Consider the following 26,467-nt stretch of genomic DNA (forward strand, 5'->3'; position numbering starts at 1 on the left):
CCCGATCAGGGAGGCATCCGCTGTCACTGTAGCAACCGGAGGAGGAGGGACAAAAGGTCTCCCTAGGAGGAGATGAGGGGATGAGATCCACCAAGAGAGATGACTCTTGCAGGATTGAGTTATCCGAATAGGATGGGACATTGGAAGGCTTTGATAGGACCATTGTGTGAAGAGCATCCATTGTAAAATCCTCATGTGGAAGCGGGCTAATGGTAGGAGAGGGATGGCCGCAGCCATAATTCCCAAGACTTTCAAGACCTGTCTGGCCTTGACTTTGTTGTTCTGTAAAAGAAGAAAGACCTGTTTGTGAATGTCTGCTATCCTCTGCTCTGTGAGTCTGGCTGACATCTTGACTGTGTCTAGATTTGCGCCTATGAAAGTAATAACACGACAAGGCGACAAGACAGACTTTTCGTAGTTTATTGAGATGCCTAGTGCCTGACATGTGTGAAAAGTGTAGTCTCTGGCGAGGAGTAAGAGATGCCTGGTGGGGGCTGTAAGGAGCCAGTCGTCTAAATAAGGAAACACTTGGAATCCTTGACGTCTCAGATGAGAAGCTACCACTGCCATGCATTTGGTGAACACTCGGGGGGCTGTAGTGAGACCAAAGGGCAGGGCTCTGAATTGAAAATGACTGGTTCACAGCCTGAAGCAGAGAAATCTCCTGGAGCGTCGATTCATTTTGATGTGATAGTACGCATCCGGGAGATCTATAGAGCACATCCAGCTGTCCTGTTCCAAGAGGGGAAGAATGGACTGCAGCGTGACCATCCGGAACTTTGTTTTCTTGACAAACTTGTTCAAGTTGCTGAGATCCAAAATGGGTCTCCAGTCCCCTGTTTTCTTTGGAACCAAAAAGAATTTGGAGTAGGTTCCGGATCCTACCTGGTCTGCTGGCACTGGTTGAACGGCTCTTTTTGCGAGCAGCTTTGAGATTTCTAATGCTGCTAGTTCCCTTTGACTGGGTGGAACGTCTGGAAGGGATTTGTTGGACAGCTTCGGAACGAAAAGAAAGGGAATTCTGTAGCCTTTGGAAATGATAGACTGTACCCACTTGTCTTGGGTTAGGGATATCCAGGTTTTTGGGTACAGTGACAACCTTCCCCCGACTGCCTCCGAAGGTGGACAGTCGGGCAACACCTCAGGGATGCTGAAAGGGCTTGTTGGAAAAGGATTCTCGACTGCCCTGATTCTGCGGGCCCCCTCTGCCTCTGGGGCAGCGTCTACCATTGTTGTTCCCCCCTCTGCCTCTAGAGGGGAATCGACTCTGTGCGTCAGGCAAGTCTCCTTGAGATTGTTTCTGGAACCACATCTTTCCCCCCTTCTGACCTTTGGGGTAAGGTCTAGAAGGAGTAGAAAAATGGACTCCGACGGCAGAAAGAGTTTTGCCATCAGTCTCGCACCTAGTCAAGGTTTCCTTCACTTGAGGACCAAAGAGGGATGATCCATCAAAGGGGGAATTAGTGAAAGACGCCTTAAAGGGGTCCGCAAAGTTACAAAGCCGCATCCAGGCGTGCCTACGCAAGGCTACACCTGTACCTGCTGCTCTACTTGCACCATCAGCCGCATATGAAAGGAGGCGCATGGAGGAGTTGGTGATAGAATTAAGGGTAGCCAGCTGAGAGTTCATCCTATCCTGAAAACCTGCAGCTGTTGGGTCCTTCAGCATTTCACTCGCTTCCTTGAGTAAATCCCTCTTAAGTCGAGTAAAATGGCACAGGTAATTCAGTGATTTCATTGTAAAGGTCGCTGACGAGAACATCCGCTTCCCATACCTGTCCATCGACCTAGACTCCTTGTTAGGAGGATGAACAGGTACCGAAGGATCAGCTAGTTCCTTCTTGGTAGCTGCAGCCACCACCATAGCATCAACGGAGACGTCCTTGGTCAGAAATTCTTTGTCTTTGGGGGCCGTGATGAACTTAGATGGTCTCCTGGGGGTGGGTTCCACTGAGTCAGGAGCCGCCCAAGCCTTCTTTGCCACCACTTGCATAAGGGGGTCAAAGGGAGGGGACACCCAGGAGGTGGAAGGGCGAGAGCCAAACGCCTCAAGGTACACTGATTCATCCTCTGAAGGGTTGAGGGCTGGCCAATTCCCCCTCTGTTTTAAGATTTCAAGGATGTCTGCAAAGGAGACATCTTCAGAGGGGGAATGAGGGGAACCTTCAGAATCCTCTAAATCAGTGTCAGAGGTGACAGACTCAGGGGAGTCAATGTGCTTCCTCTTACACTGCCTCTTCCTAGGGGGCTCTCCTACAGGGTCAGGAGAGGCCTCGGAAGAGGAGGAGAATCCCACAGGGGAAACTTGAGGAGCTGGCTCTCTACGGTCGGGGACAAGAGTGTGAGTAGAAATCACCGGAGGCACCATGGAGGGAAGGGCAGAAGGAGCCGACTGTGGATTAGAACCAGGTTCTAACACGCTCCTCATGACCTCAAAGGCACCCCTGTCAGGCAGAGCCAAAGGTCTCCGTTCCAAAAAACTGAAAACCTCCCCCGGCACCGGCAGTGATGGCTCCGAGGCCGATGTCGGAGCCGAACTCACCAGCGCCGAAGCACCGAGAGGGAGAGCGGGGTCGGACAAGGGTCCGATGCCACTCACCCCCTCGGAGCCGACGAGGGAAGTCCGGCGCCGAGATTCTTCCAAGGAAGAAATCGGAGCCGACGACGGAACTGAAGACAAGGGTATCGGTTCCGACGCCACCACAGTCTCGGGTCCGAACCGCCCCGGCTCCGAACTCAAAAGAGTCATAGGAGGAATATTTTGAGTGGAGGGGATAGTCTTTGACTGTTGAGTCGGACTTTGAAGCATTTGGGCTAATGCCTCGGACTTAAGAAGTCGACTCACTACTCTTTGCAGGTCATGGTCCGATAACCTGGAAGACCTAGAAGAGTGGGATCTATGGCTCCGTTCAGACAGCAAAGGTGATGCTGGAGCCGAATGAATGGAGCCGATAGATGGGGAGCGGGACCTCTTCTTAGTTGTCGGCTCCGACAACTTTATCGGAGCCGACTCAGTTATGTCTCCCTCGGCTCTGGCCGGAGCCGAGGACAGCGTAGGTACCTGCATTCGAGATTCATCGGCTCCGGCCGGAGCCGATGTCCGAATGGACTTAGAGCCCCCAGAAGTCGGTTCAGAGGCTGGAGCCAAAGGTCTGGAGGACTTAGAGGGTCTCCCCGATGACTGAGTGGAGGGACCCTCAGGCTTTAATAAGCCTCTAAGAATTAATTTATTTTTTCGCTCCTGCAGGACTCTAGGGCTGAAGCCATAGCAAACAGCACATGAGTCCTGCATGTACAAAGTTCCCAGGCAGTAGACACAAGAAGTGTGACCGTCTGTCAGAGACATCTTCTGACAGCACGAGTCACACTTCTTGAAGCCTGAGACCTTTGATTCTTTGGACATGTCCAAAGAAAAAATAAAGTGTAACCACAAACACACACACACACACACACACACACACACACACACACACACTCACACACACACACACACACCGATTACACTTTAAAAATAATAAACTTTAAATTATAACTACAAAATTTAAAGTAAAATTTTCCCTACAAAACACACAGACACTACAACTACCAAGGGTAGGGAGGAGAGGGTCTAAGGCCCAAGGGAAGAGTTAGAAAATTTAGGATAGGAAGGTTAATGAAAAACTAACTAAAAAGGGAAAAAAGTATTCAACTATATAAAGTTATAAAAGGGAGCTAACTAAAAGGGGATTCCTGACTGACTAAACTGTCAAAAACTTTAAACTAACCTGAGCTGGTTGAAAAAAGCACCTCGATCGCGTAGCGGCAAACGAGATCTGAGGAAGTTACGCCTAGCATTGTGGGATATAGGGGAGCCTCGAGCCGGTGAAACTAGCTCTCGAGCTTTTGGAGTGGCCGAGTCAGAGCAGAGGTTCAGCTCCGAACCCATCTAGCAAGAATGAAGGCGAGATTGACAACTTAACATCACTACTTTAATAATTTGAAAAGCTTTACAATAAAATTGCAAAACTTGTCACCATTCTTGATGGAATAATCCTTCACTGCATAAAAATTAAAGACTCTAATTGGTTAAACTATAGCATGCCAAAACATTATTAAAATTAAAGGTAGTCCACAACATTCTTTTAAAGCCAGAAAAAATAATACAGTCTTAAACAGCATAATTCAAAAAGATAATCCAGTTAGATTTCTAGAGCCACACTTCAAAAACATGATTCAAGCAGTAAAATCCAACAACTATCACAAAGAGATCAGGTTTGTCTAACTAGAATACAGAAGTCCCTTCCAAATGAAATAACATCTGCTTCATCATCCTTTGAAGGAGATGTTAAATCAAGGTCCCAGCTGCCTGAGATGGTGGTAGCTCTGGTGGATGTTAAAGCTCCCATAGCACATATCAAAAAGAGAAGGGGTCCTTTATTATTACACAATATAAAAAAAAACACATTATTTACATATTTACAAAAAAAGAAATTATGTACTTGCCATAACGTTCCATGTTTGTAGTCCATCTCGCCTACATTTGTGCTGGATGGGTTCGGAGCCGATATTCGGCTCTGACTCAGCCGACACTAAAGCTTGAGAGCTTTTACTGGCTCTAGGCTAACCCCTATCCTATGGTGCCTCATGGCAATTCCCCAAATCTTGTTTGCAAGAAAGCAATAAGTACCTAATAGTTATGAAACTATATATATAACTGTGTACATACAGACAAACATTGTTTAACAATATCCATGCCAGGTGGACAACAACTACAACCAGGTCAGGCAGCATAAGTATAGTCCACCAGATCCTCCAGGAAGAGGAAGGGGGCAGGAGGGAGGGACACAAGAATGTAGGCGAGAAGTACTACAAACATGGAACATTATGGTAAGTACATAACTTCTTTATGTTATGTAGTCCTATCTCTCCGTAATTCTTGCTGGATGGGACAGCGTCCCTAGCACCTTTATCCCAAGTGGCTCAAGCGAAGAGATTCTTCAGCACAGTGGACCCAAAGGATGACCTGTCCCGAGAGGCCAAATCCAATTTGTAATGAGTGACAAAGGTATGCGGTCTTGCCCAAGTAGCTGCTGCACAAATAGTATCAATTGGGAGCCTAGATCTAAAGGCACATGACGTTGATACTGCCCTTGTAGAGTGGCCTTTTACTTTGTTGGATAACTGTTTGCCAACAGTCTGATAAGCAAAGGAAATGCAATCTGAAAGCCATTTTGAAAGGGTAACCTTGGAAACAGGCAAGCCTTTATTTTTGTCCGAAAAGGAAACAAATAATTGATCTGATTTTCTAAATTCTTTAGTCCTGTGTAGGTAAAACCTGATAATTCTGTGGACGTCCAGTTAGTGTAGCCTGCATTCATATTTATTAGAATGATTTGGAAAAAACACTGGTAGCTCAATAGTAGTGTTAAGATTATGTTCTGAACATACCTTGGGAAGAAAGGAAGGGTTAGTCCTAAGTGAGACTCTATCCTTATGGAAAACAATGTAAGGAGGTCGAATAGTAAGAGCTTGCAATTCTGAGACTCTCCTAGCAGAGGTTATGGCTACTAAGAATAGTGTTTTCCAAGATAATAATTTCAGATCTGATGTGAAGAGGGCTCAAAGGGGAAGAAATTAAGGATGTGAGAACTAAGTTTAGGTCTCAGGGTTCTGGTGGCTGCTTGATTGGAGGCCTGAGAAGGAGAACTCCCTTCAGAAAGGTTTTGCACAAAGAGTGAGCCATGATGGGATTTCCCATGTAGCCAAAATGGTAATTAGAAATGACAACTAAGTGAACTCCAACTGTAGCAGCTGCAGCTCCTTCATGAAAGATGGACGTAAGGAAGGAAGGAAGGACAAAATAGATTCTATAGGAGTTGTATATGGATCTAAACTCTAGTTAACAGCCCAAATAGAGAACCGTTTCCATTTGCTGGAGTATAGCTTCGGAAGGTTTGTGGGAAGAAATCAGAATGTGTTTGACTGATGGTGAAAGGGAAATGCACCTGGCTATTCGTGGAACTGGAGCAGCCATGCTGTCAATTTTAAGTTCATAGGTTTGTACTAATCTAACTGCCCTTGCGAGCCACTGGAAGCCTAGCCAATTATCCCCTGTGAGACTCAAACCCTGCACCTTGTGTTTGTAAGGCAAACACCTTAACCATTAGGCCACCCTCCTGGAACTGTCCCGAATGATGAATGAGGAGGTCTGGAAATGGCTCCAGAATCCAAGGCTCCTCCAAGAGGTAGGGCCACAGGAAGGGAAACCAGACTTGATGAGGCCAGTAAGGAGCAATGAGGATCAGGGTACTCCAACTGTTTTGCTCTCTGTATTACCTTTGGAATGAGAGGAAAAGGTGGGAAGGCATAAAAACGTCCGAGGGGCCAATCGTGGACTAGAGCATCCCTGGATGACATCCCCGGATGGGGAATTAAGGCAAAGTAGTTGCTGCACTTGGTGTTCAGGTGTATGGCGAATAGGTCGCAGCAAGGCTGCCCCATCTGTGAAAGATCTGTTTCGCAACTTCTGCTTTCAGGGACCACTTGTGAGGCATCAAAATTGCTCAAATGAGTTTGTCTGCTATCACATTGGACTTCCACGGGATGTGCGTTGCTACCAGAAAACGTTGAGTGTCCATCACCCATTTCCAAACTCATTAGGCCTCTCGGCAAAGCGGGTAAGATTTGGTTCCCCCTTGCTTGTTTATGTACCACACAACAGGCATGTTGTCTGAATGAATCACAATTGTTCTGGTGGGAAGAGAGTTGTAAAGTGCTTGCAATGCATGCAGCACCGCTCTCATCTCCAGAACACTGATGTGCAAGTGTTTCTTGTGGTTCTGCCAAGTACCTCGGACCGTCATTCCAGACAATGCCCCCCCCCCATTTGGGAGGTGTCTGTGGTCAAACCTGCCTTTTCTTGGGGAGGAACGAGTGGACGACCTAAGAGGAGTTGTTCCATATGCAACTACCATGTCAGATCCTTCTTGCAGGTGTTTGTGATAAGAATCTGATGAGACAGGGGAAGATCCTGCATTGACCATTGGGCAAATAGTAGCCACTGAAGTACCCTCATGTGCAGATGGGCTAGAGGAGCTAAATAAAATGGAGGAAGCCATGGTCCCTAGGACTTGAAGGACTACCCTGGCTTGAACTTTGTGACTGTTTAGCAAGGATCTGGCTTGGTTGTGTAATGATTCTACTCTTTCTGGTGTTAGTCTTGCTGACATGGTGGTGGAGTCTATTTCTGAGGCTAAAAATACAATGTGCTGCGATGGAGATAAAGCTGTTTTTTTTAGGTTGACTATGATGCCTAAACTGGCGCACAAGGATACAGTCTCGTCCCTGGTTCTGATGAGTTGATGCTTGGTGGTAGCAGTCAGGAGCCAGTCGTCTAGGTATGGAAATACTTAGAATCCTCGACTTCTCAGGTGAGCTGTTACCACTGCCATGCATTTGGTGAATAATCTGGGGGCTGCAGTGAGGCCAAAGAGCAGTGTTCGGAACTGAAAATGACTGGCTGTCAGCCGGAAATGTAAGTGTCTCCTGGAGCGCTTGTCCATTTTGATGTGTTAGTACGCATCCTGAAGATCTATTGAGCACATCCAATTGTCTTTCCTGATAAAGGGAAATATCGACTGCAGAGTGATCATTCAGAACATTGATTTCTTTATGGACTTGTTGAGTCTGCTGAGATCTAGAATCGATCTCCAGTCCCCTGTCTTGTTTGAAACTAAAAAGAAAAGAATCGAGAGTAAGTTCCGGATCCTATTTGCTCTGTGGGGACTTCTTGGATGACTCTTTTTTTCAGCAACAAGATGACCTCTGATGTTGCACGGTCTAGTTGAATGGGTGGCACGTCTGGTAGAGACTGGTTTACTGGGGGATCAGAAACAAAGGGGATCGGATAACTTCTGGATATTATGGTCTGTACCCAATGATCTTGTGAAATCTTTAGCCAGGCACTTGGGTACAGTGATAGATGATCCCCGACTGCCTCCAGAGACGGACAGTTGGGCAACCCCTCAGGGACAATGGAAGGGATGATCAGAGAAAGTTTCTCTATCTCCCTGGTGTTGTGGTCCTCCTCTGCCGCGGGGACATCTTCCCCCTCTGCCTCTAGGGGAGGGTTGACCTTGTGCCTGAGGGAAACCTTTTTGGGATTTACAGTACCACCTTTTCCCTCCCGTATTGCCCTTGGGATAGGGTCTAGAATAGATGGAAGGGATAAATGGAGTCCGACAGCAGATAAGGTTTTCCCTTCCTGCTTGCACCTGATCAATGTCTCTTTTTCCTGAGGTCCAAAAAGAGATGAACCAGCAAAGGGGATGTTGGTGAAGGAAGACTTAAAGGATTCCGTGAAATTGCAAAGATGCATCCAAAAATGTCTTCCGAGAGAGATTCCTGCTGCAGCTGCCCTATTCACTCCATCCACTGCATACGATATCAGCCTCATGGAGGAGTTAGCTATTGATGTAAAGGTGGAGAGCTGCGCAGAAACCTTATCCGTGGATCCCGGAGCTACTGAACCCTGAAGGGTATCTCTCAACTCCTTCAGGAGATCCCTCTGAAGTTGAGTGAAATGGGTAAGATAATTCAGTGATCTTAAAGTAAATGCCCCTGAAGAGAAGGTACGCTTCCCATACCTATCCATCATCCTGGACTCTTTGTTAGGAGGATGAATGTATTCATCATCAGCTAATGCACCACTTAACTCAATTCAATTTACTAGCTAACTGCCAACATGGCTTTAGGCCATTTCATAGCACTACCACAGCTCTCTTATCATTTACCGAGTGTATCAATAGAAACCGCAATAATAGTATCCTATCATCTGCACTCTTCTTAGACCTGTCAAAAGCCTTTGACATGGTAAACCACCATTTGCTCTTAAAAACCCTTGAATCTCTCTCACTTGATACCAAAGTGGTTCAATGGTTTACTTCCTACCTTAGTAACAGACAACAGGCTGTTCTCTGGGAAAACACACTTTCATCTCTTCTGCCAGTCACTCTTGGAGTACCACAAGGTTCCATCCTAGGTCCTCTCCTTTTCTCTTTATTCATAAATGACTTACATGTAGCAATACCTCAAGCTACATGTATTCAATATGCAGACGACTCAACTCTCATATGCTCTGCCAATACCGCCTCTGAACTTCAAACCCTAACAAAAAACATATTTGCCACAGTTGAGGCATGGTTCTTGAAACGCTGCCTACTCTTGAATGCCAATAAAACCAAACTCCTGCTTTTCAGACCTAATAGTAAGTCCCCCCCCTTAGACTTCTCTATTACTTCCAATAATGGTACACAGATAGTCCCTGACTCTACCGCAAAACTGTTAGGTATTACAATTGACAATAACCTCACTTTTGATAACCACATTAATAATACTATCAAAACCGTAAATAGAAAACTTGGCTCCTAATTTAGAATTAAAACCTTTCTAGCTCCACAGGCCAAAATTACACTTGCTCAATCTCATCTTATTTCTACTCTTCTTTATGCCTCTCCCATATACACTAACTTAAAGAAAAAAAAACTTACTAAACTAGCAAATGCATACAATAGCATTGCTAGATTTGTTACTGGAAACCCATTTAGAACTCACCACTGTCAAAATCTACTACAACTAAACTGGCTAGAACTGAAAAATACACTATTACTCTCCCAACTTACCTTTATTCACAGGATATTTCACCAACCGAAAAATACCCCTATACTTTCTGACCTTATTTCTCCCTATTCTAATCTAAATTCACTACGCTCCTCAAATAAACCTCTTGTGAAGCTAACTAAGTCCAGTAACATTGCAGGCGATTCACTATTCTCCAACACCATAGGTAAACACTGGAATTCACTACCTACCACTCTAAGTACTACATCATCACCCTTCCTCTTCAAACAAAAGCTCAAACAACACCTAAAAACACTCTGGCTATGCCCATGCATCAATCCTGACTAATCTTATGATTCTACTAGTGACCTTTACCTTCTCTTACCTCTTCCTACTCACTCCTTTCTGAAGAACTATCTCAAAACTCCTTTGTTAATTAATCTCTGATACAATTTAATAAACAAAGCTGTATGGTTGTATGTTTTTAATTGCTTATGTATATTTACTCTTTATGAATGTTCTACTAATGTATAACTCCCCTATTCCTATACTGTAAATAGAATCAAAATGTCCTTCCTAGCATAAATTTTCTCCTTTATATTTTAGATTGAACCTTATTTCTGTATGTATTTTTTACTAACTATTTGCTTTCTTTATGTAATGACTTGTTTGTATTAACCTTAATGTGGAGTTTTTCTCCCCGGGCCTCTGCTGAAAATGGAAATATATCCAGTTGGACTAGCCCGGTAAACAAATGTAAAATAAAAAAATAAATAAAATAAAATGAATATTAGAAGATGTTTCGACAATTCCTTCTTGGTGGCCGCTGCTACCACCATAGCATCAACGGGAACTCCTTTGGAAAGAAAAGATTTATCTTCAGGTGCAGTCATGAATTTGTTTGGCCTCCTCGGGACAGGCTCCACTGTATCTAGGGAGGTCCAGGCTTTTCTCGATATGACCCCTAAGAGCTGGTCATAAGAAGGTGTCACCCAAGAGGTGGAAGGTTGGGAACCAAAGGCCTCAAGATACACTGATTCGTCCTCAGTAGGGTGAGAGGTCTTCCAATCACCGCTCTGTCTAAGGATTTCTAGGAAGTCAGGAAAAGGATATATCCTCAGAGGAGGATCTAGGGGACCCTTCTGATTCCTCCAAATCAGTGTCAGACGTGACAGACTCAGGTGAGTCAACATGCTTCCTCTTACAAAGTCTCTTCCGAGGGAGCTCTCCAGTGGGATAATCTGTGGAGGTCTCGAAAGAGAGGGCACCTCCAATGGGGGCTGTTTGAGTCTCTGGTTCCCTACACTGTGGGGGTGGCAGGGGAGAAGAGGTTGCTGCTGGCTGCTGGTGGGACATCGGTTCCAAAGGTATGGCTTTCGCAAAGGATAAAACCTTCTTTATTGCTTCGAAAGCCTTTCCTCCCTGCTCCGAAGAAGACCTCCGCTCCAAGGAAACAGATGGTCGGCTCAGAGCAAGGGGGAATGGCTCCAAAGCAGATGTGGGAACCGAGCTGAGTTGAGCCGAAGCGCCGAGAGGGAGGATCGGTTCCGAAGAAAACCCAGAATGACTGTCCCCCTCAGAGTCGACTCAAGAGCGTCGGCTCCCAGATCCCTCAGCTCCTGACTGAGCCGCTGAGGATAGAGTTATCGGTTCCAAGGAAGCAGTGGTTTGCAAAGGGATCGGCTCCAAAGCCTTTGGGTCTGGAGGAGCCAATTTTCTTGCCAGAGCTGGGTCAGAAAGCAACCTCTTCATCACCTGCTCGATGTCCTCATCTGAGAGTGTCCTAGAGGATCGGGTGGAGACAGAAGGAGATCTCCTCCTCTCCAAAATAGGAGATCTCAATGTAGGTGAGACAGGGTCAATGTCAAGTAATTGCCTCGGTACCAAAGGCAGCCTCAGCACCAAAGAAACTGACAATACCGATAAAGAAGAAGAAGAATCGGAGCCAGAACTCCTTGGCCCCGACACTTTGGACTTTTTTGACGGTAACGAAACTGGAGCCGAAGATTTTCGTTTAGAAGACTTAGGAGCTGCCTGACCAAGTTCCAGCTGTCATAAGACCCCTATCAATCAATTTTCGTTTCCTCTCATTCAAAACCCTGGTATTGAAGGCATGGCAAAAGGTAAAGGGCTCTTACAAATGTGCTTCACCTAAACAGTACACACAGCTAGTATGACTATCCGTCAAAGACATCTTTTGCGAACATTTATCACATTTTTTAAACCCAGAAGGGCGATGGTCCTTAAGTTCTCTATCCTTTTCTTTAGACATGCTAACAGGAACAAACTAAGAAGCTACCTAGAAAGATACCAACACTGCTAACTACTGATAACAATTCCAACAAGACAGTAAAGATAGAAAAGAGAAAGTTCTATTTGTTTTTTTTTTTTTTTTTTTTCAAGAAACACACAGGGAGGAAAGGCCCTCCAAGTTAAATGGGCAACTAGGGCCCTCTAACTGAAATGGGCCGTACTTTCCTAAGTGGGGGTGGATAGGGGTAAAACACTCAGTACAATCACACAAGCTAGAGACTAAAAGTAGTCAAGATAAGGGAAAAAGGAGCACAAAAAAAAGCAAGATTTAATAAATAAATCTTTTACTTAGCCAAGTCAGTAAGGAGACAACCCTGAAGCTTTCGCAGCAAACGTGATCTGGGGAATTGCCATGAGGCACCATGGGATAGGGGTTAGCCTTGAGCCAGTAAAAGCTCTCAAGCTTTAGTATCGGCCGAGTCGGAGCTGAATATTGGCTCCGAACCCATCCAGCAAGAATTACGGCGAGATAGGACTACATAACATTGTACATATTTACAGGCACATGTATACATATTTTGATTTTCTTTGTTTTATTATTTTTTATAACATTTACATAGCTATTCTTCCATAACTGACCTCCCACTCCTTATTCCATAACCAGAATCTAATGTTTTACAAAATATCTGCCAAAATCTGTTTTCTATTAAATATTTTATTCAATCTTTCATTCCAAATAACCCATCCGTATTACATGAAATAAGTTATTTACCCTTCTCACATATTCTCTTTTTATTCTTATAATATCCATCTATAATCATATTCATAATCTGCATTGTTTGCCACTAATATTCTCAAAGATTTTTTTTACACAACTTTTTCCAGTTTCACCACTCTTTTACATTTTGAAAAACAAGCTCTGTTGTCTCTTTCTCCCCACAAAATAAACATATGCTTTCAACTTTCTTTTTCTATGGCATATTCCCCTTTACTGGTAACATATTTATTACCGGTCTCCATAGGAAATCATGTTGCCCTACTATCTTGGTGCACCAGTTTTCTTGACTTTAATTGCTTCAGTCACTTCTTCTGTTAAATTATCTCATAGATTTACATAATAATAGTGTTTCGTCATATTAGTATACCACATCCTTCTATCCTTCTCTATATCATCAAATTTTATTTTTCATGTGAGTATTTTTTTATCATTTTTAGTTTCTTCATTTACATATTCTACTTCTCTTTTTCTTATTCTAATCATTTCCCAGACCTTTTTGATACTGATATTTAAACTTGCTCATTATTAATGTCTCATTCTGTTTTATTTACCAACTTTAATACTCTATAAAAGTTTAAAGAAGCAGAATAATCAACTGATTTAGTATCCCCAATCCCCCTTCTTCTTCACTCATATACAACATACCTCTTTTCACTAGGTTTAATCCTGAACTCCATATTTCTTTTCATATTTTCTGGGATCCTATAAACATTTGACATGTATACAATGTTCCTATTAATTCAGAATTTACTAGATAAACATTTTTTTTCAGAATGCTAATCTATATGTGTTCCACAGAAGAAATATTTCTTTATTTTTTTTTTATCAAACCTACCCACTACATTGCAACTACATCATTTTCCCAAATTTTATCCCTAGTAAAGACACCTCATTAATTCAAAAATACACGCACCCTATTTTCACCACATCATTACTTTTATCTTTATTCAAGGTCATTCCTTTTCCTTTAAATATCCATTCAGATAATCCAACATTTCCCACATCCATATTTTGTTCTTAGCAACTACAACTGCATTGTATGCGTATGTCAAAATTACTGCAATTGCCACCTCTTATCGCATCACATATCTACCATCTTTCATTTTATAAGCTGTTTCACTCATCATTGCATTCATTACCATTGCAAACAATATTCCACTCATGGGGCATCTTGTCTTATGCCACATTTCATACATATTTCTTTACTCAGCTACCTATTCACTAACACTTATCATTCTTCCATAGAAATGTTAATACCCATTACATAACTCTTCATAAACAAACCCTTCCTTCAACCATTCATTCACTACATTTGCAAAATACTCTCTTTCCATTCCACCAATTTCTTATACATTCCACAACTATACTATCTGGGCCTGATACTGAATCAGCATTTACTTTCCTAAGTACTTCATCCAATTCACTAATAGTAATTTATTCTTCAAAAATTTACTTTGCATTCTCTCTTATTTTCTTTCTTTTTACTCTTATATTTTTTGCATGCTGTACTACAATGCTCATAATTTTCTCTTATGTTCTTTTTACCTCTTCCCTCACTATACTAATATCCTTTTTTACTATTCTACCCAAATATGCAGATACCTCATCCCTTCTCCCTTGTTAATTTCTGTCTAAATTGTAATGCCTTATTTTTTTCTCAGTTTCTTTGTATATCTCTTTTTCTGTATAATAATAATTTCTTATAATCATTCTCTAAATTTGGCAATACATTTCCATACATGTTCCCATACTTCACTTTCCCTTCCTTTCTTACATCATTCTGCCATTGAAACAAACACTTTTTATACTTCTTTTGAAATTCAGTCTACCATTCAGACCAGCTTTTATAGAGGTTCTTCATGGTTATATGATTCTTCCATAACTGCAATACTTCCTGTCCTCCAATTCCATCCCATAATCTGTCATTTATTCTTTGCATTCCCTTTCCTATTTTATTTTTTCCCTTTTGTCTATCACCTCCTTCCATACTGCTAAGTGGTCTGAAAAACCCATCACAACTCTTTCACCATCTGCTACCCCCAAATATTTCAATAATATAAAATAATCAATTTCAGAATCAAGTGCACCCTTCTATAAGTCTAATGATTTTTGTTCCACACAGTTAATTTACCATGTTATCATTTTCTGTATTTTTATATCTTTCCCTTTCTTTTTACATTTTCCCCTTAAATCACAATTAAAGCCCCCTCCAATTATAATTTTCATGTTTACCACCACATAATCTGATATTTGATAAAACAGATTCTCTCTCTCCTTGCTAGTTATATAAGCATAAAATGTTGTAATTCTATAAACATGCTCTCAGCACCTCACATCTACAACATTTAACCTTCCCATCCATATCAATGTTACATAAAAAGTGCACAGCCACTCCGGAGCAATGGTCACTTTCCAAGTTCCATATTATATTTTCACCCCACAAATTTTCTATATGCAGTTTTTCTTCACTTGTCAGGAATCTTACATCATCAACAGAAAAACATCCACACCATATTTAGCACACCATTACGGTATCCTTATCATTACAATGTTAATAATACTGTTAACATTTACTAAAAGTAGTTTGAAGTTGTTACTTTTCCTTCTCTTTAAGTTTAGGGGAAATAGTTTTACATTTTCATTTTCTTATTTTTACTCTTTCTTCAATTTAATATTTTTCTTGGTTTATGTACAAATAAACTTTTATCCTCAGAATCAGGTTTGTCATTGGCAAGAACAGTTAAAAATACAGTGGATATAAACGTTTATACACTTGTTAAAAAGCCAGGTTTTTGTGATATAAAAAATGAGACCACAATAAATCATTTCAAAACTTTTCCTGCCTTTAATGTGACCTATAACCTGTACAATTCAATTGAAAAATAAACAAATCTGTTAGAGGGAAAAATATAAAAAATAAAAAAAATACAATAAGCTGGTTCTGTAAGTGTTCACACCCTTAAACTAATACGTTGTTGAAGCACCTTTTGATTTAATTACACCATTCAGTCTTCTTTTGTACACACCTGCCATCAATTAAAGAGACTCTGATTAACCCCAAATAAAGTTCAGCTGTTCTAGTAGGATTTTCTTGACATTTACTCAGTTGCCTGCTACGGCAAAAGCCTTGGTTTGCAGAGAGCTTACAAAGCATCAAAGGGATCTCATTGTTGAAAGGTATCATTCAGAAGAAAGGTACAAACATTTTTTCACAGTACTGGATATACCATGGAACACAGTGAAGACAGTCATCAAAAAGTGGAGAAAATATGGGGCAACAGTGACATTGCACAGAAATGGATGTCCCTCCAAAATCGATGAAAAGACAAGATGAAAACTGGTCAGGGAGGCTGCAAAGAAACCTACAGCAACACTGAAAGAGCTGCAGGAATTTACCATGTTATCATTTTCTGTATTTTTTATATCTATCTGCTGCATGTGATAATCTCGTGTATTCTCCATATGTCTGGGCTATGGGGTAGTGTTGCAAGATGGAAGCCTTTTCTTACACAGAAAAACATCCAGGCCCAGCTAAAATTTGCAAAACAATACATCAAGTCTCCCAAAAGCATGTGGGAAAATGTGTTATTGTCTGATGAGACCAAGGTTGAACCTTTTGGCCACAATTCCAAAAGGCACGTTTGGCACAAAAACAATAGTTCACATCACCAAAAGAACACCATCCTCATGGTAAAGCATGGTGGTGGCAGTATCATGCTTTGGGGTTGCTTTTCTTCAGCTGGAATGGATGCTTTCGTCAAGGTAGAGGGAATTATGAACAGTTCCAAATACCAGTCACTTTTGGCCCAAAACCTTCAAATATCTGCTAGAAAGCTGAAGATGAAGAGGAATTTCACATCTCAACACTACAATGACCCCAAGCATACATCAAAATTCAACAAAAGAATGGCTTCACCAGAAGAAAATTAAAGTTTTGGAATGGCCCTGCCAGAACCCAGACCTAAATCCAATAGAAAATCTGTGGGGTGACCTGAAGAGGGCTGTGTACAAGAGATGTCCTTGCAATCTGACAGATTTGGAGCGCTTTTGCAAGGAAGAGTGGGCAAATATTGCCAAGTCATGATGTGCCATGCTGATAGACTCCTACCCATGAAGACTGAATGCTGTAATTAAATCAAAAGATGCTTCAACAAAGTATTAGTTTAAGGGTGCACACACTTATGAAACCAGCTTATTGTAAGTTTTTTATTTTTTATATTTTTTTCCCTAACAGATTTTTGGTTTTTCAAATGAATTGTACAGGTTATATATCACATTAAAGGTGGGAAACGTTTTGAGATGACTTATTGAGTTTCTCTCATCTCTAACTTTCACCATATTGTTAACAGATTCACACCGACCCTGCATGCATTTTGTAATGTCTTATCATCATTCAAAAATGCAAGGTAATTTTTTTTAACATTTAAATTATTACCAGGAAACAAATAATTGTTCCATGGATACATGTCCTTCTTATTGTTATACACTTCCAGAAATTTTATCATACACCCAAAGTTTCAAATGTAAGTCAAAAAAGTCATTGTCCTAGTATGTATAAAAGACTGAATTTCCTGAGCTTTAAAATCCAAAACAGTTGCAAATTATCCCATACATATCTGTCTATTACAGTGTCACTTTTTGTTCCTATTTTTTCAGTTGGTCTTCTCTTTAAAAAAAAAAAAAAAACAGTTTAACTTACAGTCTGTTGCTGCTCTTCTTTGTGCCTCTTGTCACTGCTGCCACAAAACCAGACTACTTCTGTTTGTTGTTGTTTCCTTTTTTACTTCCTGTCGCTGCATAAGTTTTAACTGCTGCATTCTCTGTTACCACATCACTAGGTTCCTATTCCACATTACCATCCTCAGCACTTCTGAAGATGTTATCTGCCATCTTACCCCATAAAACAGTAGAACTGTCACCTTGATCATCCTGTAAGATTATTTTTAACATAACATCATTTGCAAGCCCTTCTGATACCATTTATCTTACCTGCACCACTTCAACAGACTTGCTTACTTCCTTCTCCATGGAGACAACTAAATGTTGCTTATCTGTAACATTCACCACACAGGAATCTTTATTTACATTCTAAAGCTCCATATTGAACAAATGTTTCTCCAAATTCTCACTGCACATCCTAACTCACCATAACTTTCCTCTCCTCCTCCGTGCTGCTGCTTCCCTTAAGTCTTTCCTTTGCTGATGTAACAACCCTCCAGTCCCATCCAGCAGCTCCATAGAGTAGGGGAAGTTAACCAATGCCCTGTCCAATTTCCCATTAAAGTATAATTACCATCTTGGGTTTCCCCTTTAAAGAGGCCACTTGCCTAGTGAGACTAACCCAGTCAACAAAACATAAATAAAAATAAAATAAAAACTTATTTTTATCAGCAAAGTAAAAAATGTCATTTGTGTAAGTAAAATTTACTATACTAGTAGATGTTCAAATGATCACTGCTGCAGCAGCCTTAGCTCTATGTGGTAATATGCTGCCAGTGATATACCAGCCAGCAAGCTTCCAAAGCTTCAGGGCATCTTCCATGTGCCCAAACTGCAAAGAACCTTGAGCTGAGTTGACTAAAAGACAAGTTTGGGTGCGAAGCCCTTTAGAGCTTTCCTGTTAACAGAGAGAGGGAGGCTGATCTCAGAAAGGACATTGCTAGGAACAACAAAAAATAAATGTCCACACCATGGCATAACAAAGAGACCACAAACAATGGGGATGGAGGGATGGACCAGCTACTGCAGTACTGATCATCTGAACATCTGCTGTTATGGTACATTTTGATCAGTGCTGCAGTAACCTTAGCTATATGGGTAGATTACCTTACCTAACTATGTTTGGGAGGGGTCTAGGACACATGATCGACTAGCATATGTCCGAATCACAAAACATTGAACACACATACATGAAAGCGCTTAACATTGAAAAGCGCTTCCATGTATGTGTAGTTCAAAAAAAAAAATCTACATTTCTGCAGGGGGCTTTGCCCGCCTGCACCCCCCTACTTTATTATTCTCACTCCGAGATCGCACTACAGTGGGGAAAAGGGAATTTTCCCTTACCTGCACTGTAGTCCGATCTACGAAACAGGCACACATACATGGAAGCGCTTGTCGATGTTAAGCGCTTTCATGTATGTGTGTTCAATGTTTTGTGATTCGGACATATGCTAGTCGAGCATGTGTCTGGATCCCGTTTGGGAGATGGAAGAAGAAGAGTCCAGAAGCCCCTGGAGAATGGTCCTAGCAAAGCTAGAACAGTACTTACAGAAGGAAACAAGCTTATAATGCTTCATAAAAGTATGCACAGAGGACTAAGTAGTAACTTCCAGAATACTTCTGGAATCCAACTCTTTCCAAAAAAGCAATACATGAAGCCAAGGCCATGTTAGATTAAAGTAGGCTTTGATCCTGCTTGGAACAGTTTTGTTATGGTGAGTATAACAAAAGGTAATAGCCCTAGGCATCCATTTGAAAATAATCTGTTTAGACACAGGCTATCCCTTCTTCTTACCATCACAAGAATTGAACAAAAGATCTGAACAATTTAGTTCTATCAAGATAGTACCAACGCTGTCTGTAAACATCCAAGGTACGGAGTATCCTTTCTCCCTTACTTTTAGGACCAGGAAAGAAAACATTGAGATGGATAGTTTGGCTTAAAGAAAACTCAGATATCACTTTAGGCATAAAAAGAATAATTATTTTTCAAAGAAAGACTTTCTCTATGGAAAATGAGATATGGTTGACTCACCATAAGAGTTAGCAACTCAAATACCCTTCTTGCAGAGATCACAGCAGTCAATAAAACTGTTTGCCATGTTAAGAACCTCAAATCAGCCAGATTAGCTGGTTCAACTGAAACAAGTGTTAGCTTCTCTAACACAAAATTAAGATGCCAAAGACAGACCATCGTTTTTTTTAGAGGCCTGCTATGCAAAACCCCTTTCAAGAACATTTTGGCATGAGACTGCATTAAAAGAAGAGGATCCATGGGCAGACATGCTGCTAAGAAAGACCATAAGATAGTAACTCACACAAATATTGTTTAACCAGAGAACAACTAGCCTTGAATGGGTGCTGGTTATGTTTTTGGTACCAACTAGAAAACCTTTTCCATTTGCTAAAAAGAAGATAACGTCTTACCATAACATTCCATCTGTGTTGTCAGTCTTCACTAATCCTTGACTGTGGGCTCAGTTCTGAACCTCGGAACTGACTCAGTTGTTTATTTCAGCTCGCACCTTCCAAAACTCTCAAGCTAGGTCCTACCCACAATGCTCCTCTGTAAATTACCTCAGATCGAGTTTGTCCATAATAGTGACAGACAGATAAAAGCAATAAATAAGAGATCATATCTAATTTCATATTACAAAGCCAGTCTTTAGGAGTACTCGGTCCACTAAGAGTCTTAGGTAGAGGGAAGGAGGGAGGAATGTCAAGGAATAGTGAAGATCGACAACACAGATGGAACATTAGGGTAAGACATAACTTCTTTATCTGATGCTGTCAATCTTCACATCATCCTTGACTGTGGGACAGAGTCCCTAGCTACCCGAATCCTGTGTTGTCTCATGGAAGAATTTTCTGGACCATCAAACCCAATGATCCACATCCCCTAGAGGCTTGGTTCAGTTTGTAATGAGCAATAAAGGTATGAGGAGATGCCCATGTAGCTGTTGCACAAATGTCATCTAAAGGAGCTCTGACATGAAGCTGCTACAGCTTTCGTTGAATGAGCTTTCACAGGACATGGTGGTTGAAGTCCCTTTGAATTATAAACAAATGTTATGCAATCCTTAAGCCATTTAGCTAGAGTAACCTTAGAAACTGGGTTATCCAGAGAAAGTGAGGAAAATGCAATAAACAATTGGTCTGATTGCCTGATATCTTTTGTTCTGTGAAGGTAAAAACATAACTGTCTATGGACGTCTAATAAGTACAGACAGTACTCTCCCTTATTGGAGAAATTAGGGAAAAAGACTGGTAGATGTAAAGTTTGATTGATATTAGATTCTAAAACAATCTTCGGCAAAAAGAGAGGATTAATTCTGAGAGAAACACTGCCCTTTTGGAATATTAAATAGGGGAGCTTGCAGGACAAAGCTTGAATTTCTGATACCCTTCTGGCCGAAGTGACAGCTAGTAAAAACACAGTTTTCCAGGTCAAAAATTTTAAGTCACAAGTAGCTGAAGGTTCAAACGGGGATAAGGTGAGACACTGTAGGACCAAGGGTAAATCCCATGCAGTGCAGGGTTCTTTAATGGGGACTTTAGCATAAGGGTTCCTTTCAAAAAGGCCTTGCACAGTTTATGAGACATCAGTGTAGACCCATCAAAACCAATATGGAAGTTGGATATCGCAGCTAGATGTACTCTAATGGTGGAAGCTGAACAGCCAGACTGATAAAGGTAGGTCAGGAATTCTAAAACTTTATCCATAGGAGCTGCGTAAGGGTCAATATTACTGTCAAGAGCCCATCTGGTAAATTTTTCCCATTTACTATGGTACAGTTTTCTAGTTGAAGGCTTGTGATGAGCTAGAATGATTTGTCGTATCGGTGATGTAAGAGAAGAAAGCCTGGCAATCATGGGAATTGGAAAAGTCACACAGTGAACTTGAGATGCTAGAGATTCGGATGAACCATTCTTTCTGGGTGAGATAGCAGATCTGGAACTGGGTCCAGAATCCAAGGTTTCCGAAGTAGATAAGGCCAAATGAAGGGAAACCACACCTGTCAAGGCCAGAATGGGGCAATGAGGATTATTGTGTTCTTCGACCTCTTGGCTTTCTTTAGAAACTGACATATCAGAAGAGTCAGAGGAAAGGCATACAGAAGACTGCAGGGCCAATCTTGGACAACAGCATCTCTGGGTGACTCCCCCGGGGGGCAGATTAGGGCAAAGTAACTGCTGTACTTGTGTTCTGGGGGTTGCAGCAAGGTTGGCCCCAGTGCCTGAAAATCTTTTCCACCACTGTCGAATTGAGAGACCACTCATGAGGCATCAGGATAGTTCTACTCAATTTGTCTGCTATCATGTTGGAGCTCCCCAGAATCTGCATTGCTGTTTAAAAGTGGCTGGAAGAAATCACCCATTGCTAAACTCTGAGGGCTTCTCGACAAAGCAGATAAGATTTGGTTCCCCCTTGTTTGTTGATATACTAGACTACTGACATGTTGTCCCTCTGAATTGCCACTGTTCCCAAGGGGAGGGCATCTTGAAATGATTTCAACACTAAGAGCACCGCCCTCATCTCTAGAATATGAATGTGCAAACTGGCCTCCATTTGAGACCAAGTACCTTGGATTGTCCTTCCCAGATAATGCCCTCCCACCCTATCTGGGAAGCATCCATGGACACTATACCTAGGGGCTGTGGAAGGAGAAACAGGCATCCTGAAAGGATCTCATTGGAATGGAGCCACCAAGATAGGTCTTGTTTGCAATGATTGGTGATCAAGATGTCATGGGACATTGGTTGAATCAGTAATGACCATTCGGAGGCTAGAAGCCACTGAAGAATCCGCATTTGATATCTGGTCAAGGGAACTAAGGTAAGAGAGGCCGCCATCAACCCTAGTGCATCCAGGATGAATTTCGCTGGAACACTTCTGTTCTGAATAATATGGTTTACTTTTGATCTGATTTTCAGGAATCTTTCTAATGGGAGTGATGCTAATCCCATAACCGTGTTTAACAGGGCTCAGATAAATTCCAGCTGTTAAGTGGGTTCCAGATGTGAATTTTTGTAATCTACTGTGATGCCTAATGTAGTGCAAAGATGAAGGGTATAATCTCTTCTCCTTATGAGTTGAAGCCTAGTGGTAGCGGTAAGGAGCCAGTTGTTGAGATATGGAAAACCTCAAAACCCCAGCAGTCTGAGATGAGCTGCTACCACTGTCATGCATTTGATAAACACCCTGGGGGCTGTGGTGAGACCAAAGGGTAGTGCTCTGATCTGACAATGACTGGTTCCCAGCCAGAAGCGCAGGAATCTTCTGGAGCATTTGTTCATTTTTATGTGATAATACACATCCTGAAGATCTACAGAGCACATCCAATCATCTTTTTCCAAGAACGGAAGTATTGACTGTACCGAGACCATCCAGAATCTGGTTTGCTGAACTGACTTATTGAACTGGCTGAGATCCAAAATGGGTCTCCAGTCCCCTGTCCTTTTGGACACTAAAAAGAATCTTGAGTAAAATCTGGATCCTTTCTAGTCTGTGGGGACTTCTTGAGTGACTCTTTTGATGAGCAGTTTTTGAATCTATATGACTGCCACCTCCCTGTGACTAGGTGGAATGTCTGGGAGTCTTTTTTGTGTTTTTGGATTGGTTGTAACGGGAATGATGCAACCTCTGGAAATGATCAGCTACACCCATTTGTCCATAGTCACGTGTAGCCAGGTAGATTGGTGCAGGGATAATCGTCCCATGACCGCCTCTAGAGGTAGGAGTTACCAGAGAAGAATCTCTGGACTAATGGTTCTGTGGGCCACTTTTGCCTCTAGAATGGTGTCTTCCATTGTTACCTCCCACTTTGCCCCATGAGAAGTCTTCCCACATGAATCCTGGAAAGGCCCTTGGAACTTTTTGAATCACAGCCTCCCAATTCTCTAGTTCCTAGAGTAGGGTCGTTGAGGAGTGGAGAAGCATACACCCATGGCAGAAAGAGTCTTCACATCTTTTTCACATCTGGCTAGTGTGTCTTTCACCCTGGGTCCAAACAGGGATGATCCATCAAAAGGAGTGTTGACAGGCAAAGATTTAAATGGCTCCACAAAGTTAGACAAGTGCATCCATGTATGTCTCCTGATGGCTATGCCTTAATCCACTGCTTTTGTCATCTCTTCAACTGCTTGACCAATAAACCTCATGGATGAGCTGGCAATCAATTCAAGAGTGGCGAGCTGAGAGGTAACTTTGTCTCAAACCCATTAAGATACTGCTCCTGTGAGAGTATCTGAAAGTTCTTTAATAAGATCTCTCTGCAACCTGATGAAGTGTGCCATGTAATTCAAAGACCTAATAGCAAAGGTCGTTGAAGTGTAAACATGCTTCCCAAACCTAGCCATAGTCCTAAACTCTTTGTTAGGAGGATGGATAGTAGGACTTTCTTCTGCAAGTTACTTTTTTGTGGCTGCTGCTATCACCATGGTATCAACTGGGATACCTTTGGCCCAGTGTTGCTCATCCTTAGGGGCAGACAGAATTCAGTCAAGTCTCTTGGGGATCAGTTCAAAGGAGTCTGGAATCTTCCAGGCCCACTGAGCGATAAGTTTAATAAGCTCGTCAGAGGGCAGAGAGATCCAAGAGGTAGAAGGCTGAGCATGAAAAGCCTCCAGGTAAAGCAATTCCTCTGAGGAAGGCTGAAGGGAGGTCCAGCCACCCCTTGTTTTCAGGATCTCTAGGATGTCCCTGAAGGAAATATCATCAGGGAGTAACTTAAGGGAACCTTCCCCTTCATTGAAATTGGTGTTTTCAGTGAAAGACTCTTCAGAGGAGTCCAAGTGCTTCCTCTTGCACTTTTTCTTTGCAGGTACATCCTCAGTGGAATGGTCCAGGGAAGTATCCAAACAGGAAACTGCCAAGGTGGGTCGCTTCTGAGGGTTTTGTGCCCCTTGTCCCAGGGATAAGGTTGGAGGAAGCTCCGATTAAGGAGATAGGGATGACACATGGCCCAACAGGGGTGAAAAGGACTGTGTGTCTACAACAGACAAAGCCTTCTCCATGAGCCAAAAGGCTGCCCCCCCCCCCAAAGAGGGATGGATTCCTTCAGAACCATGGTCCCACCCAGCACCAAGGAAGCCTGGGTTGAGCTTATGAATTCCGAGGCACTGAGGGGCATGGATGGCTCCAAAAGAATCAATACCGAACCCTGTCCCTTAGAACAGGCAAAGAAGCCTCGACCCCAGAAGGTCTCCAGTTCCGATAAACTGAAAGAGCTCAAGGCGATCCTTGGTTCTGGAGAAGAAATTCTAGCCGGTAGCAAGACAGTCAGAGATGGGTAGGCTGGTGCCAGGGGATCCAAAGGCTCAGTAGGAGTTGGAGGAGGAATCTGTGACGGTGTCGAAGAAGGACCGGTTCTGGTGCCAAGTTGGCTCGGAACCAAAGGTGGATGCAATCCCCTCGCCATCAGGAGCTGATTAACCAGTCTCATAATGTCTGAGTCCAAAAGTGGACTGAATGGATGAAACAGAAGGAAACTTGGGTGGTCTCAGTTCCAAGAAAGGACGGGATGACCTATCAGTAAAGGGATCCATTGAGGGTGAATATGTGGCCCTTGGTAAAGATTTAATAGTAGACTGCTTCAGTACCAATAAAGCCACTGGTACCAAAGCTCCAGATGCCTGTTCTGAAATTTTTGTAGAGGTGCACTCGTCCATGCCTATCGGTGTCAAGGAAGGTGTCGACACCATAGGTTGCTTGGTCATTTGAAGGCGGTTCTGAGGAGCGTCTCAGAACAGAATGAGGTCTCTTTTTTGGCTTGGAAGAGGGCAAAGAAGAGGACGATGAACTGGCTTCCATACTCAGAGCAGATATGGCCTCTTCAAATTCAATTTTCAAAAGTCCTTTTAAGATTAATTTGTTTCTCAGCTCAGTCAAAGTCCTGGCAGAGAAACCATAACAAATTGTGCAGTCCTCCTGAAGGTGGGCCACGTCAAGGCAATAAACACAGAATACATGCCCATCAGAGTTGGGCATCTTTCTTTCATACTTGTGGCACCTCTTAAAGCCAGAAGTGCCCTTAGAAGTCTTGTCAGCCATGCTAAAGAAAAATGGCCTAGCACACACACACACACACACACACACACACACACACACACACACACACAGAGGAAGGAAAATAAAGAACTCAAAAAAGAGCTCCCTTCTTTCATTTTTTTTTTTAGATAGAAAGGATGGAAAAAGAAAATTACCAGCAATGATAATAAGAAATACCATAATGATAAGTAAAGGAGAGAAAGTACCAACAATGGTATGAAAAGGACTACCTAACGGTAGAAGGGAAGAAAGAGGAAAGAGACTCACATGCGCACTAAAAAGTTAGATAGAGGAGCAGGTAGAAATAGTGAAGAACGATTATGGAAAACTATATAAAAAATGAGAGAAATATAGAAAAGCTTACAGTAAAATACAGCCAAAGCTTGAGAGATAGGTCGGACGTATCTGACACAATGAAGTGGCAAACGAGATCTAAGGTAATTTACAGAGGAGCATCATAGGTAGAGACTAGCTCAAGAGTTTTGGAAGGCATGAGCTGAAATAAATGGCCAAGTCATTCCGAGGCCACCGTCAAGGATGACGTAAAGACTGAAAACATCAGATTACATGATTTTCTAGTAGTAGACTTTCTTGCCTCCATTAGTACCTGCTGCATGTCCTCAGCAAACTGACATCTACAAGGAATGAATACACTATCATCCAGGCAATCAGTTGAAGTTGACTGATGTCAGGGTGTGTCAAACACCCCTGTTCTTGCATGAGTAGATCTAGTCTATGAGGAAGCTTGTGTTAATTGCCCCTGGCCATTTCCAAAAGAAAAGAAAATCATGGTTGTCTGTGCCAGAAGGGAATCACCACAATGATCCTGGGGGATTCTTTCTGAATCTTCAGAGGTACCCTGGATATTAGTGGAAAGGGTGGAAAAGCATACAGGAACATTCCTGCCCAAGGAAAAGAAAATGCATCTCTCTTCAGTCCTTCTTGCATGGAGTCCTGGAATAGAATCTTGCCAGTTGATTGTTCAGAGAGGATGCAAAGAGGTCTACTTGAGTAGCTTTCCACAGAAGGACCAAATCATTGAAGACCCCCCTCATCTAGTTTCCATT

At 42.2% G+C, this 26,467-nt stretch overlaps 1 protein-coding gene across 1 annotated transcript in view; it reads right to left on the reverse strand.

Moving 5' to 3' along the window:
- CFAP58 (cilia and flagella associated protein 58) overlaps window positions 1-26,467 on the reverse strand; it is a 2,107,107-nt gene that overhangs the window by 2,005,635 nt on the left and 75,005 nt on the right. The window lies entirely within an intron of this gene.

The sequence above is a fragment of the Protopterus annectens genome, chromosome 14.part0 (genome assembly GCF_019279795.1).
Source record: "Protopterus annectens isolate FY-2018-M chromosome 14.part0, PAN1.0, whole genome shotgun sequence".
Taxonomy (NCBI): domain Eukaryota; kingdom Metazoa; phylum Chordata; order Ceratodontiformes; family Protopteridae; genus Protopterus; species Protopterus annectens.